The sequence below is a fragment of the Mesocricetus auratus genome, unplaced genomic scaffold (genome assembly GCF_017639785.1).
Source record: "Mesocricetus auratus isolate SY011 unplaced genomic scaffold, BCM_Maur_2.0 Super-Scaffold_100014, whole genome shotgun sequence".
NCBI classification, from domain to species: domain Eukaryota; kingdom Metazoa; phylum Chordata; class Mammalia; order Rodentia; family Cricetidae; genus Mesocricetus; species Mesocricetus auratus.
This window is the reverse complement of record NW_024429197.1, coordinates 7,241,777-7,253,163: the sequence shown is the minus strand read 5'-3', so window position 1 is coordinate 7,253,163 and position 11,387 is coordinate 7,241,777. Positions and strand designations below refer to the sequence as shown.

At 46.3% G+C, this 11,387-nt stretch overlaps 1 non-coding gene and 1 pseudogene across 1 annotated transcript; both read right to left on the bottom strand.

Moving 5' to 3' along the window:
• Window positions 1-867: 867 nt before the first annotated feature.
• LOC101843246 lies at window positions 868-1,171 on the bottom strand (annotated as a pseudogene).
• A 1,040-nt stretch (window positions 1,172-2,211) lies between these two features.
• On the bottom strand, window positions 2,212-2,345 carry LOC121144185. The gene has a single exon (XR_005881509.1). It is a non-coding gene; the product is annotated as a small nucleolar RNA SNORA69 (small nucleolar RNA).
• Between the last annotated feature and the right edge of the window lie 9,042 nt (window positions 2,346-11,387).

Below are 11,387 nucleotides of genomic sequence, written 5' to 3'. Positions count from 1 at the left end.
AAGCACTGGGGTTGCCGGTGCTCACTGCCATGCTTGGTTTTTGTTTTGTTTTGTTACATGTATGTGGACTCAGTGTCTTAAGGTTTCTATTGCTGTGATGAGACACCATGACCACAGCAACTCTTATGGGGGAAAACATTTTGGGGAGGGGGCTGGCTTATAGTTCCAGAGGTGGTCTGTTGTCATGGTAGGAAGCATGGTGGCATGCAGGCAGACTCGGTGCTGGAGAGGTAGCTGAGTCGGCAGGCAACAGGTGTGATAGTGTATACCTGAATCCCACTGAATCCCAGGATTTGGAAGGTGGAGGAGACAGGAGTTCAAGGCCAGCCTCAACTACCTGAATTACAAGAGACACCTCCAAAAATTAAACCAAAATTAAAAAAAAACAAACTAGGATATAATAAAGTGAAAAGACATCTTTTTGTTTGTTTCTGTGCTTTTTAGTGTTTGTTTTTGTTTTTCCCAAGGCAGAGTTTATCTCTGTAGCCTTGGCTGTCCAGGAACTCACTCTGTAGATAAGGCTGATCTTGAAGATACACTTACCTCTGCCTACCCGGAGCTGGGATTAAAAGTCATGTGCCACCATCCAGCTGTGAAAAGACACCTTATAAAATGGGAGAAACTATTTGCAAATTATATACTTAGGGATTTGTACTCAGAAAAGAAAATGAACTCAGGGCTGGAGAGATGTCTCAGGGGTTAAGAAACCTGGCTGCTCTTGCAGAGGACCCAGGTTCAATTCCCAGCACCTACATGGCCCTATTCTGACCTCCCTGGACACACCTGATGCCCATACATACATGCAAGCAAAATACTTATTCACATAAAGTAATCTTTTCTAAAAAACACTTTTTTAAAATATGTCATTGGTTTATTTACAATTTTATTTAGTAATAAGAGTTCAAAAGTTTAATCCAATTTTCAGATCACATCTCTTAAACAATCTTCATTCTGTTAAAGGAATGAATTGAATATCCTCACTTTTTGAGTAGCTGGTGCCTTACTATAAAGAAGGGAGCGGCAAATCCAGATCCAAAGTACACAGTCATCATAGCCAGCAATCGCCACTTGTTTTCCACTGAAAATGGCAAATTCTTCCCTGGGCCCTCCTCGTAGTGGCTGCGATGGACCACGGAGGTTGGCGAACCTCCGGGACACTCTGGCCCAGCATGGCGCCGCGGGGGCTGGTGAGGGCCGCAGGGCTGGCGAGGGCCGCAGGGCTGCCAGGTGGGAGAAACGGCCGCGCTTCCTCACAACCTTGTCTAAAAAACACTTCTTATGTGTATGGGTATTTTGCCTGCATGGATGTCTGTACTATGTGCAGGAAGAGCACACTGAGGTCCTTGGAACTGGAGTTAGACAGTTATGAGCTGCCATATTGGTGCTGAGAATTGAACCTGGGACCTCTGGAAGAGCAGCTAGTGCTTTTAACTGCTGAGCCATCTCTCCAGTCCCCAAATAATCTTTTTTTTTTAATTTTTATTTAATTCTGCATAGAATGAATCCACAAGTTACAAGATGGCATGGTCACAATATAACTTCATATTTACAGATTTGGCCTTTTAGAGAATAGGATAAGGAGTTTACTAGAGAGTTCCAGGACAGTCAGGCCTATACAGCAAGACCATCTCCAGAATGCTACACACGTGCAATCACCCATGTCATTGATGTATGGGCTGGGGCAACCCAGTTTTAAAAAGGTGGGCACGGTGGTGGTGCCCCTTTAATTTCAGCCTGGACTACACAGAAAGGTTAGTCTCAAATAAAGGAGCAAAACAAACAAACAAACAAACAAACAAAAAACCCTGTAAAGTCAAACCAACAGGATTCAAAGCAGATTAAGCTTACCAGCCCTAGCTAGTCTCCTGGAGAAAGGCCTGTGTGGGTTAGACAGATGAGTCCAAGGGCAGGCAACCTTAAACCTTAAACAAGCATTTGGGGGAACTTCAGGTCCAATCCCCAGCATTACAGAGCAGGTTCAGATAGTTTAAGTGGAATGGGAGAAGTAGGAAAAGCTTTCTCCCCAAATCCCCTCCATTCTGATCCACAGACCTGGATGGGATTGACACATAGTCTGAACTCCTCCTGTGGATCACACACAAAAGCTCAGGGGGGAAAGGTGCCTGCTGTGCAAACCTGGTAACCAGAAGTCACCCCTAGAACTCACATTTCAGGTAGGAGAAAGCAGCTCCCAAGTTGCACAGAACACTTTGGTGTTCATGTCAAGGTGTTATGATTTTACCCCCAGAAAGGCAAAATCAGAAACAATCAACATGGCTTTTTTTTTCCAGCAGGATAATGGCAATACTCCCACAAAATGAAGCACTGTAATTGCAACCTACTTTACTCCAAATAATCTTAAGAAAATGAATTTATAGATCTTTAATAAAAAGCTATCCAGAGTTAGTCATGGCATGCACACCTTTAATCCCATCACTTGGGAAGCAGAGGCAGGCAGATTTCTGTGAATGAGTTTGAGGCTAGCCTGATCTGCCTGGGGGAATTCCAGGCTAGCAAAGCTACATAGTGAGACTCTGTCTCAAAACAAACAAATGAACAAATAAACAAAAACTATCATAAATAAAATAAAAAACACAGAGTCCGAATATAACTAGTTTTCAAGGACAATATAGATTTTATTGTTTGTTTTTCAAGACAGAGTTTCTCTGTAGTCTGGAGCATTGTTCTGTGGACAAGCCTGGCCTCGAATCCAGAGATCCATCCCCCTCTGTCTCCCAAGTGCTAGGATCAAAGGCAGGAGTCACCACTGCCTGGTGGTATAGATTTTTTTAAAAGGTCAATATGTAAGTAAAAGATGTTTGATGTCATTATCCACCAGGGAATGCAAATCAGATCTATAAGGCATCCCACCACTCCCACTTACAAAACAAAAAATAACCTCACATAATAAAGAGCGTGTGCTGTGAAGGGCATGGAGGAATTGGGGATCTATCTCTGTGCCACCAGTGGGTTTTGAAACAGCAGCCAGCCGCTGTAGGAAAAAGATAGTTCCTCAACAGTTAAACACAGAATCACTGGGCAGTCTAATAACTGGATAGTGACCCAAGACAATAAGGAAGTGTGATTACACAAAATGTACATAAATGTTTATTGCATTATTAGTGGTGACAATTTAAAAATGTCACCACTAATCACAGCTCAGTGATTACAGCTGGTCAACAGATTTATGCCCACATAGCCAAAAAGAAGCCAGACACAAGTTATGTAATCTCATTTATATAAAATATCCACACACGGACAAGTCTATAGAGAAAGGAAGCTGATTGGTGGTTAAGTTCTGGAAGAGGGAGAAGGATCTCATGGGTACAGGTGGAGGGTGACAAAGGTGTCCTGGATCGGTGGATATGGTTTTGTAACTGATGGTTTTGCCAGCTCAACACAGGCTAGAATCACTTAAGATGAGTCTCTCTCCTCTCTCTCTCCTGTCTCCTCCTCTCCCCAACTCGTTAGGGTTTCTCGGTGTAGCTCTGGCCATCTTGGAACTTGCTCTGTAGACCAGGATGGCCTTGAACTCAGAGATTCACCTACTTCTGCCCCCGCTTCTGCCTCCTGAGCGCTGGGATTACAGGTGTGCACCACCACCTTCCAGCTCATGCCTAGCTCTCTGAGTACCTTGAAAACCCCCAAACTGCATGCCTTCAGTAGGTGTCAAAGGTGTACAGCCCACTAAGGAGGACACACAAAAAATTATAGATCAATTCTTTTTTTTTTTTTTTCCGAGACAGGGTTTCTCTGTATTGTTTTGGAGGCTGTCCTGGAACTCACTCTGTAGACCAGGCTGGCCTCGAACTCACAGAGATCCGCCTGCCTCTGCTTCCCGAGTGCTGGGATTAAAGGCATGTGCCACCAACGCCCGGCTAGATCAATTCTTTTAAGCATCAAGACAAAATCCTAAATAAGAATTAACCAACTAAATATAGCCTGGCAAAGTAAGAAAAAGAAGTCACAGCCAGATAGAACTGAGATAGGGATGCAAAGAGTCCATCAGCATGTTTGCTAGAAAGCTCCAAGCCTTTCTTAGGGAATGAAAGAATGAGTGCATGAATTGGGCTGGGATATGGCAGTTAGGACCCTGGGTTCCACTGCCTGTGTCTTCCCCCATGACAAAGGAAGACAAGGAAAAAAAAAAAACGTCAGCTTGCCCAACACTTGTGAAATTAGCCCCTTTGCTCTTTTGAGCAAGGGTCATTCATTTATGGAACATTTATGGATGGAGCATCTATGCCGTGCCAGGGTGGGGTCAGAAGTCTCCTTCCTGGTCCACGCTGTGCACCTGCTTTCAGCTTGTGCTTCCTTTTTGCAGGGGTGGCCACAGCCCGATAGCTGTGCCAGCAGTGGAACCCTTAGGTACCTGGAGCTCTGGGTGGGGTCAAGGCTGGAAGATCACAGAGGAGAGGGTACATTAGGGCTTGGGCAGGAGGACTTTTTTGTTGTCTGTCTATTCAGATGACTAGTAATACAAAATGAAAATGTAAGACACTTAGAACCAGAAAAAAACAAAACAAAAGACCAGGCTGGATGAAGTGGTGTACACCTACAATCCCAGGCCTTGGAAGGTAGGGACAGGAGGATCGGGAGTTCAAGCCCGGCAGCTAGTCTCAAACAAGAACTGGGAGGGATCATCACTCTTTTATCCCACTGACTTGGTTTCTTTTTGTTTTTGTTTTTGTTCTGTTTTATTTTGTTTGAGACAGGGTTTCTCTGTGTAGCTTTGACTGTCTTGGAACTCACTCTGTAGACTAGATTGGTCTCTAACTCACAGAGATATCTGTCTGCCTCTGCCTCCCAAGTGCTGGGATTAAAGGTGTATGGACTCAAATCCAGGTCCTCACACACACTAAGCATTTGAGCCTGACCTATGGTCCCAGACACACCCCCACTTTTTCCCCCACTGTTTTCAGTATTACTAAAATTGTCCATGCCGCCTTTGAATTTGCAATCCTCCTGCCTCAGGTTGCAAAATAGCTGGGATCACAGGTGCGTATGTTCACACCGGGTTCACAAACATTTCTGCGTACCTACACCTGTTGGTGCTGAGGAAAGAGCCATAGTGCCTGCCTCCCTTTGTGGTTCTTACAGCCACTTCCAATTCGAACCCCGCGGTTTATAGATCGGCACGTTGATTTAAACCACAGCAGACAAACTCTGCATGGGGCTCCATAACTGAATGGAGGGCGTCACACAAGAGGGGGCGGGACAACAGTAAAATGCTTCTGGATGCGTAATGACCAAAAGTGTATTTAAAGCCAAGTGTATAAAAATCTGAGGTGTTTCTGGGCGAGGCTGCCGGGGATCCATTGTGGGTGGGGCTTCAAGGCAGTCTTGGTTCTAACACAGCATTCGTATTTTGCACAGCACATGTTCCCATGCCACACATGTTAACACGCTCTGTCCGAAACATCCTGGTCTGACTGGAGACTGAGAAAAGGTATTGTCTTCAATAAGAGCTCACTGCTGTGCACACAAGATTTTCTTTCGGAAACGGCGTAATTACGGAACACAGACTAAGATGGACTCTCGCACCAGAGTTCAGATGTGTGGAAGCAGGAGGGTACTGGTAGATCTGTGGGCTGCTGTCTGTGTTGCTCCAAGCAAGGCCACACAGCCTTTCAGAAGTGTGTGGTCCCATCGTGAAGAGGACACTGGCTAACTAAGCGTGGTTGCTCACCTATAAGTACTCCAGAGGCTGAGGCAGGAGGATGGAGAGTTATCGGCCACCCTGAGCTACATAGCAAGACCGTATTGCAAGAAAAATGTAGGAAGGGAAGAAAAAAGGGACAGAAAATAAAAACATGGGTCACTCTGAGGATTTTGTGGGGAGATCTGCCCGGTTGCCAGAGACAGCCGCTGTTCACCCAGGTTGAGCTCTATTGCCCTCTGGTGGTCACTGCCCTTGGAAGCCGGTTTTAGTTCGTCATTTAAATACCCACATAGAAGTATGATTGATTACACCCACTGAGGCACAGAAAGGTGAATTTCTGTGCCTCAGCTACGCAGCTAGCAAGTAGTACATGGGGCCAGGACAAGGTGAGTGAGCAAACTTGCTGATCCAGCTCATTCTTTGCCAGGAGAGTTCCAAGCTCCGGCACTGGCACCTGGTCACAGCCAGATTGGCTTGCAGCATCTGCCTTCTCGTTTCCTCATTTCCAGGCTAATGAAATTAGGCAAGTTTTGTTTTGCTACAATCCAGGCCCTCGCCATGCTACCCCAGCATTCTCCCCGGAGCTATATCAACCAACCTTTGGATAAAGTATCTTTGGGAGGATTCCTGAGTTACGTGTGGAGACGGCCTACACAAAGTAAGGGTCTGTTGTTTGTTCTTGAGACAGAGACAGAGTCTCTTTCTTTAGCTCTGACTGTCCTAGCCTTTAACTTACAGAGACCCACCCGCCTCTGCCTCCCTAGTGCTGGGATTAAAGGCGTATATCACCCCACCTGGCACAAAGGAAGGTTCTGATAAATATCATTTTCATTATTTCATGTCCTGGTATACCCACCCCACCCCAATACTTCTCACCTTCTTTTAAAATTTTGTATTATAATTAATTTATATGCATACATATGAGGTCAGAGAATATCATATTACTTGGAACTGCAGTTGCAGGCAGTTGTGAACCCCAGTATGGGTGTTGGGAATCAAACTTGGGTACTCTGCAAGAACAGTATGCACTTTTAACCACTGAGCCCTCTCTCCAGCTTCACCTTTTTTGAGACAGGATCTCATGTAGCTCAGGCTGGCTTCAAACTCTCTCTACAGCGGAGGATGACCTTTTATTTATGATCTGTCTTCTCCCAACTTGTCTGGGATTTCAGGCATTATTGGCATAAAAATCAGGGTTTTTTTGTTTTAAGACAGATTTCACTGTGTAACTCTGGCTATCCTGGAACTCGCTCTGTAGACCAGGCTGGCCCCAAACTCACAGAGATCTGTCTACCTCTGCATTCCTAGTGCTGGGATTAAAGGCGTGGGTCACCACCACCTAGCTTAAATCCAATTCTTAAGAACCCTGGTGGTGCCCAGCTGTCTAAATGTGTTCTGATATACATTCATATATCAGATTTTTAAAATTTAATATCAGATGTTTCTGTGTACCTACCAGATAAGTTTATCTGATTAGCATTTCTTTTTTATTTTTGTTTTTGTTTTTTTTGAAACAGGGGTTCTCTGCGTAGCTTTGGAGCCTGTCCTGGTGCTCACTCTGTAGACCGGACTGGCTTTGAACTCACAGAGATCTGCCTGCCTCTGCCTCCCAAATGCTGTGATTACAAAATAAGTTTAGGAGGTTCTAACTGTTCACGGGTTCCCTGACCTTTTGGGAATATGATTTTTGAAGTATCTGAGCCATTCTGTCCTCTGGAAATTGCCCATGTGTGCATGAAGGTTCGTGCTTCTCCTCTGTGGAGACCTTCCTTCCAGCTCTACACAAGTCTGGCCCACCCTCGTGGGCACTCAAGGCTGCTGTGTCTCGTTCCAGCTGTGCAGGCTGTGCACTGCTCAACGCCAGGTGGCGCCACAACACCAACTACGGTGCTCAAGTTTGGGATTTTGCTTCTGTGTCTCTTTCAGACTGGGAATATCTAGTTCTCTCTTAAGGAAATTTAAGGGCTGAGATTCGAAGGGTCAGTTAGTGACTTGAGCTGAGGACATACAAAGACCACTGGGCCCTGGAAAGTGACTGTGTTAGACTCTTGGGCACTTTTCAATTCTTTGCACTGGAACCCCTCACAACACTTGAGGCCAGGGAATTATGGAGCAGGTAGTTGAGCAAAGAGAGGGAGAGCTGTCTGTGCCTCAGCAGGCAGAATGGGAAGGGAAAACAGGAAAACAAAGTGAACCGCATGGGAAGCTAACTTTGATAGGACTGTACCTAATGGGTTTAGGAAAGTATCAGCACAAAGCGCATCTTTGATAAATTATTTCACTTTTTTATTTCATGCCCTGGGAACGTGGAAAAGCCCTTCTTAGCTACTACAGCATGTAAATGGATTGACGTGGATACCCTCTCATTAAAAGATTTTGTAAAATTATGTGTTGTAGAGAGAAGCCTTCCTGCCAGCATGGTTCCAGAGCCGCATCAGTCCCAAATAAATACATAGGAGGCTATATTAATTATGAAGCTGTTGGCCTTGCTTGTTTCTTACTGGCTATCTCTGACTTAAGTATTTACCCCATAATTGTTAATCTAAGTATTTCTCTTACCGGAGCAAAGTTCCGGACATCTTATTTCTCTGGCGGGCTACATCGTGACTCCCTGTGTTTCTCCTACCGAGAATCCTCCTGAACTCCTAGTCCCACCTATCTTGCTTCCCTATTGGCCAACAGTGCTTTATTGACATATACACAGGGCTTCCCCATCAATGTGTCTGTGTGTAGGTATGTGCACATGTGTGTAGTTGCCTGTGGAGGATGGAAGAGGGTGTTGGATCCCTTGGAGTTAGACTTACAGGTGGCTGTGAGCCGCCTTCATGAAGTGGTTGTTGGGAACTCAATCCTGGTCTCCCGTCAGAGCCCCGAAGTTTTCTTTTTTCTTTTTGATTTTTCCAGACAGGGTTTCTCTGTGTTGCTTTGGAGGCTGTCCTGGAACTCGCTCTGTAGACCAGGCTGGCCTCGAACTCATAGAGATCCGCCTGCCTCTGCCTCCCGAGTGCTGGGATTAAAGGTGTGTGCCACCAACGCCCGGCTGCCCCGAAGTTTTCTTAACCACTGAGCCAGCTCCCTAGCCCCAACAGACATTTTAAAAGTTGGCACTGCCCATTTTCTCTTTAAACATTTTTTGTGGGTTTGTAGAAGGACAAGGCCAATGAGAAGGCCATTAAAACATCTCAGGACATGAGGGAAGGCTTCTTGGAGGCAGTAAAACGAATGGCATTTGAGCCATGAAGCTGACGCTGACAGGAAGCTGGAAAAACACTGCAGGCAGAAGGGACGGGCTGCGTGAGAGCAGGCAGGCGACAAGGACTGTCAGATAGCAGTCTGCTGCCCTCGGGAACCACGGGGGTGGGGGGGGTCTGTTCTTTTCTCTGGAGAGATCGTCCAGGTCACACTAGGTCAGGAGGGCGCTGGGAGTGGTGTGCAGGAGCATAGCTGCGGTCCTCAGATGAGGATCCCCTTCACTGCCATCTCCCCCTGAACTCGGTTCTCGTTTGCACTAGAAATAAGAATTACCTATGACCTGGAGATGAGCCTAGAACCTGTCTCCAGAAGGTAGATCACATGGCAGCAGAGAGTCTGATGTCAAATAAGCCTGGATTCGAATTCTGCCCTTTCTGCTCATGGACCAGCTGACACTGAGCACATGTGAACTGGCGTGCCAAGTCATGCTCGTTGCATACATGTCTCCCGTGTATCAGCTGTGGTGAAGGTGTGGTGTGACTGAACTCTGCATTTGTGGATCATCTACTCATTTTGACCACCCTAGGAGGGAAGGCATCCTCATTCTACCTGGGAGAGGAGAGGAGACTGGGGCCCGCAGAAACGGAACTGTTAACCCAAGGCAGATAGCAAAGGCAGGATTCAACCCAGGCAGTCTGTGCCTCTGGACACTAGCCTGCTTTCCCACAAGGCCCTAACCAGAACAAACCCCATTTCCTTTCTTTTTTTTTTAAAGATTTATTTATTTATTACATATACATGCCAGAAGAGGACACCAGATTGAATTGCAGATGGTTGTGAGCCACTATGTGGTTGCTGCGAATTGAACTCAGGACCCCTGGAAGAGCAGTCAGTGCTCTTAACCTCTGAGCCATCTCTCCAGTCCCCCCCATTTCCTTTCTAACAGAGCTTCATGGCAGTAGAGGAGCAGACAGTAAACAGGAGAGACATAAGATAGCAGCATGGGCTCGGCTCGTGGTACAGACCTTTATCCCAGCAGAGGCAGGCGGATCTCCCAGGATTGGAGATCAGCCTGGTGTATCTAGTGAGTTCCAGACCATCCAGGGCTACATAGTAAAACTCTATCTCAAAGAGAGAGAGAGAAAAAAAGGGAAGCAAGCAGCATCCTGGACAGGTCTCTGGTGTATAATAAAGTTACAGTGTTTGGCTAGTATACAGAAAGTATCAGATAAACCTGGTGTGGTGGCACATGTCTGCAATCCTAACAGAAGATGGAGGCTTGTGGTCAGGAGTCTGAGGTTATCCCATGGCTGCAAAGCAAGTTTGAGTCTATATGGAACCTGTCTCGAGATAAAGAGGGGAGCTTGCTGTCAAGCCGGATTACCTGAATTCAATCCTTGCAACCCACATGGAAAGGAGAGCGCCAACTCCTTCAACTCCTGGCTGTCCTCTGGCCTCATGAATTCAATGTCATGCATGGGTACATGTGTGTGTGAGTACATACACACAGACTGTAATACATGTGTACATGTATGTGAGTACATACACACACAGACTATAATGCATGGGTACATGTGTGTGTGTGTACAGACACTGTAAACTTTTAAAAATAAGATTAAAGGGGCTGGAGAAATGGCTTGGTAGTTATGTGGCATTTGTTCTTGCAGAGGACTTGGGTTCAGTTCCCAGCAGCTACACGGTGGCTCACAACCATCTTTTACTCTAGTTCCAGGGGATCTGATGCCCTCCTCTGGCTTCCAAGAGCACCAGCATTCACTCAGATGGTACACAGACATCCATGCAGGCAAAACATCCACCCACATTAAAAAACAAAACAAGCAAAAAGCAAACTCATACAAAAAGCCCAGCACGTAAAAGTGCTGGATAGGAAAAACAAACAAACAAACAAACAGCAGGACAAAGACGATAGAGACTGTGGGGTATGGAGTGAGGGGTGAGGGAGGCAGCAGGTGACTAGTTTCAAACAAGATGACCAGGATAAGCATCACGGTTACATTTGAAACATTTGAGTTAAGCCTTGAAAACCAAAACTCAAAATCAAACAAAAGCCAGAGGGAGAAGCGAATCTAGAGGAAGCGAATTCCAGATTGGGGAAGAGGCCAGCCAGTTCTAAGGTCCTGAGGCTGGACTGCGTGCCTAGTGAATTCAAGAGACGGTAAGGAAGTTAGTGACTGGAGCAGAGATAGGTGATGAAGGAAGGAGGGAGGGAGGGAGCGAGCGGGGAGCAGCAGTCAGAGGAAGGGTCTGTCTTAAAACAAAGGAAAAGCAAGCAAACAACACTAAACCAGAAGGAGCCAGCACAGATATCCAGGAAGGAAATGAAGATGGAGAGGGCAAAGGAAGGAGCAGAGCCCGAAGCGATTGCTGGGGCCACTTAGGACCTGGTCTAGGGAAGAGGCCACAGGCGTCAGGTTGGGAGGTGAAGGTGGCAAGAAGAAGTCCTGAAAGAGCCCGAGGAGACGGATGAGGAAGGTGGCTGGACGCCACGGCAGCGGGAAGCGTCCCGGCCACA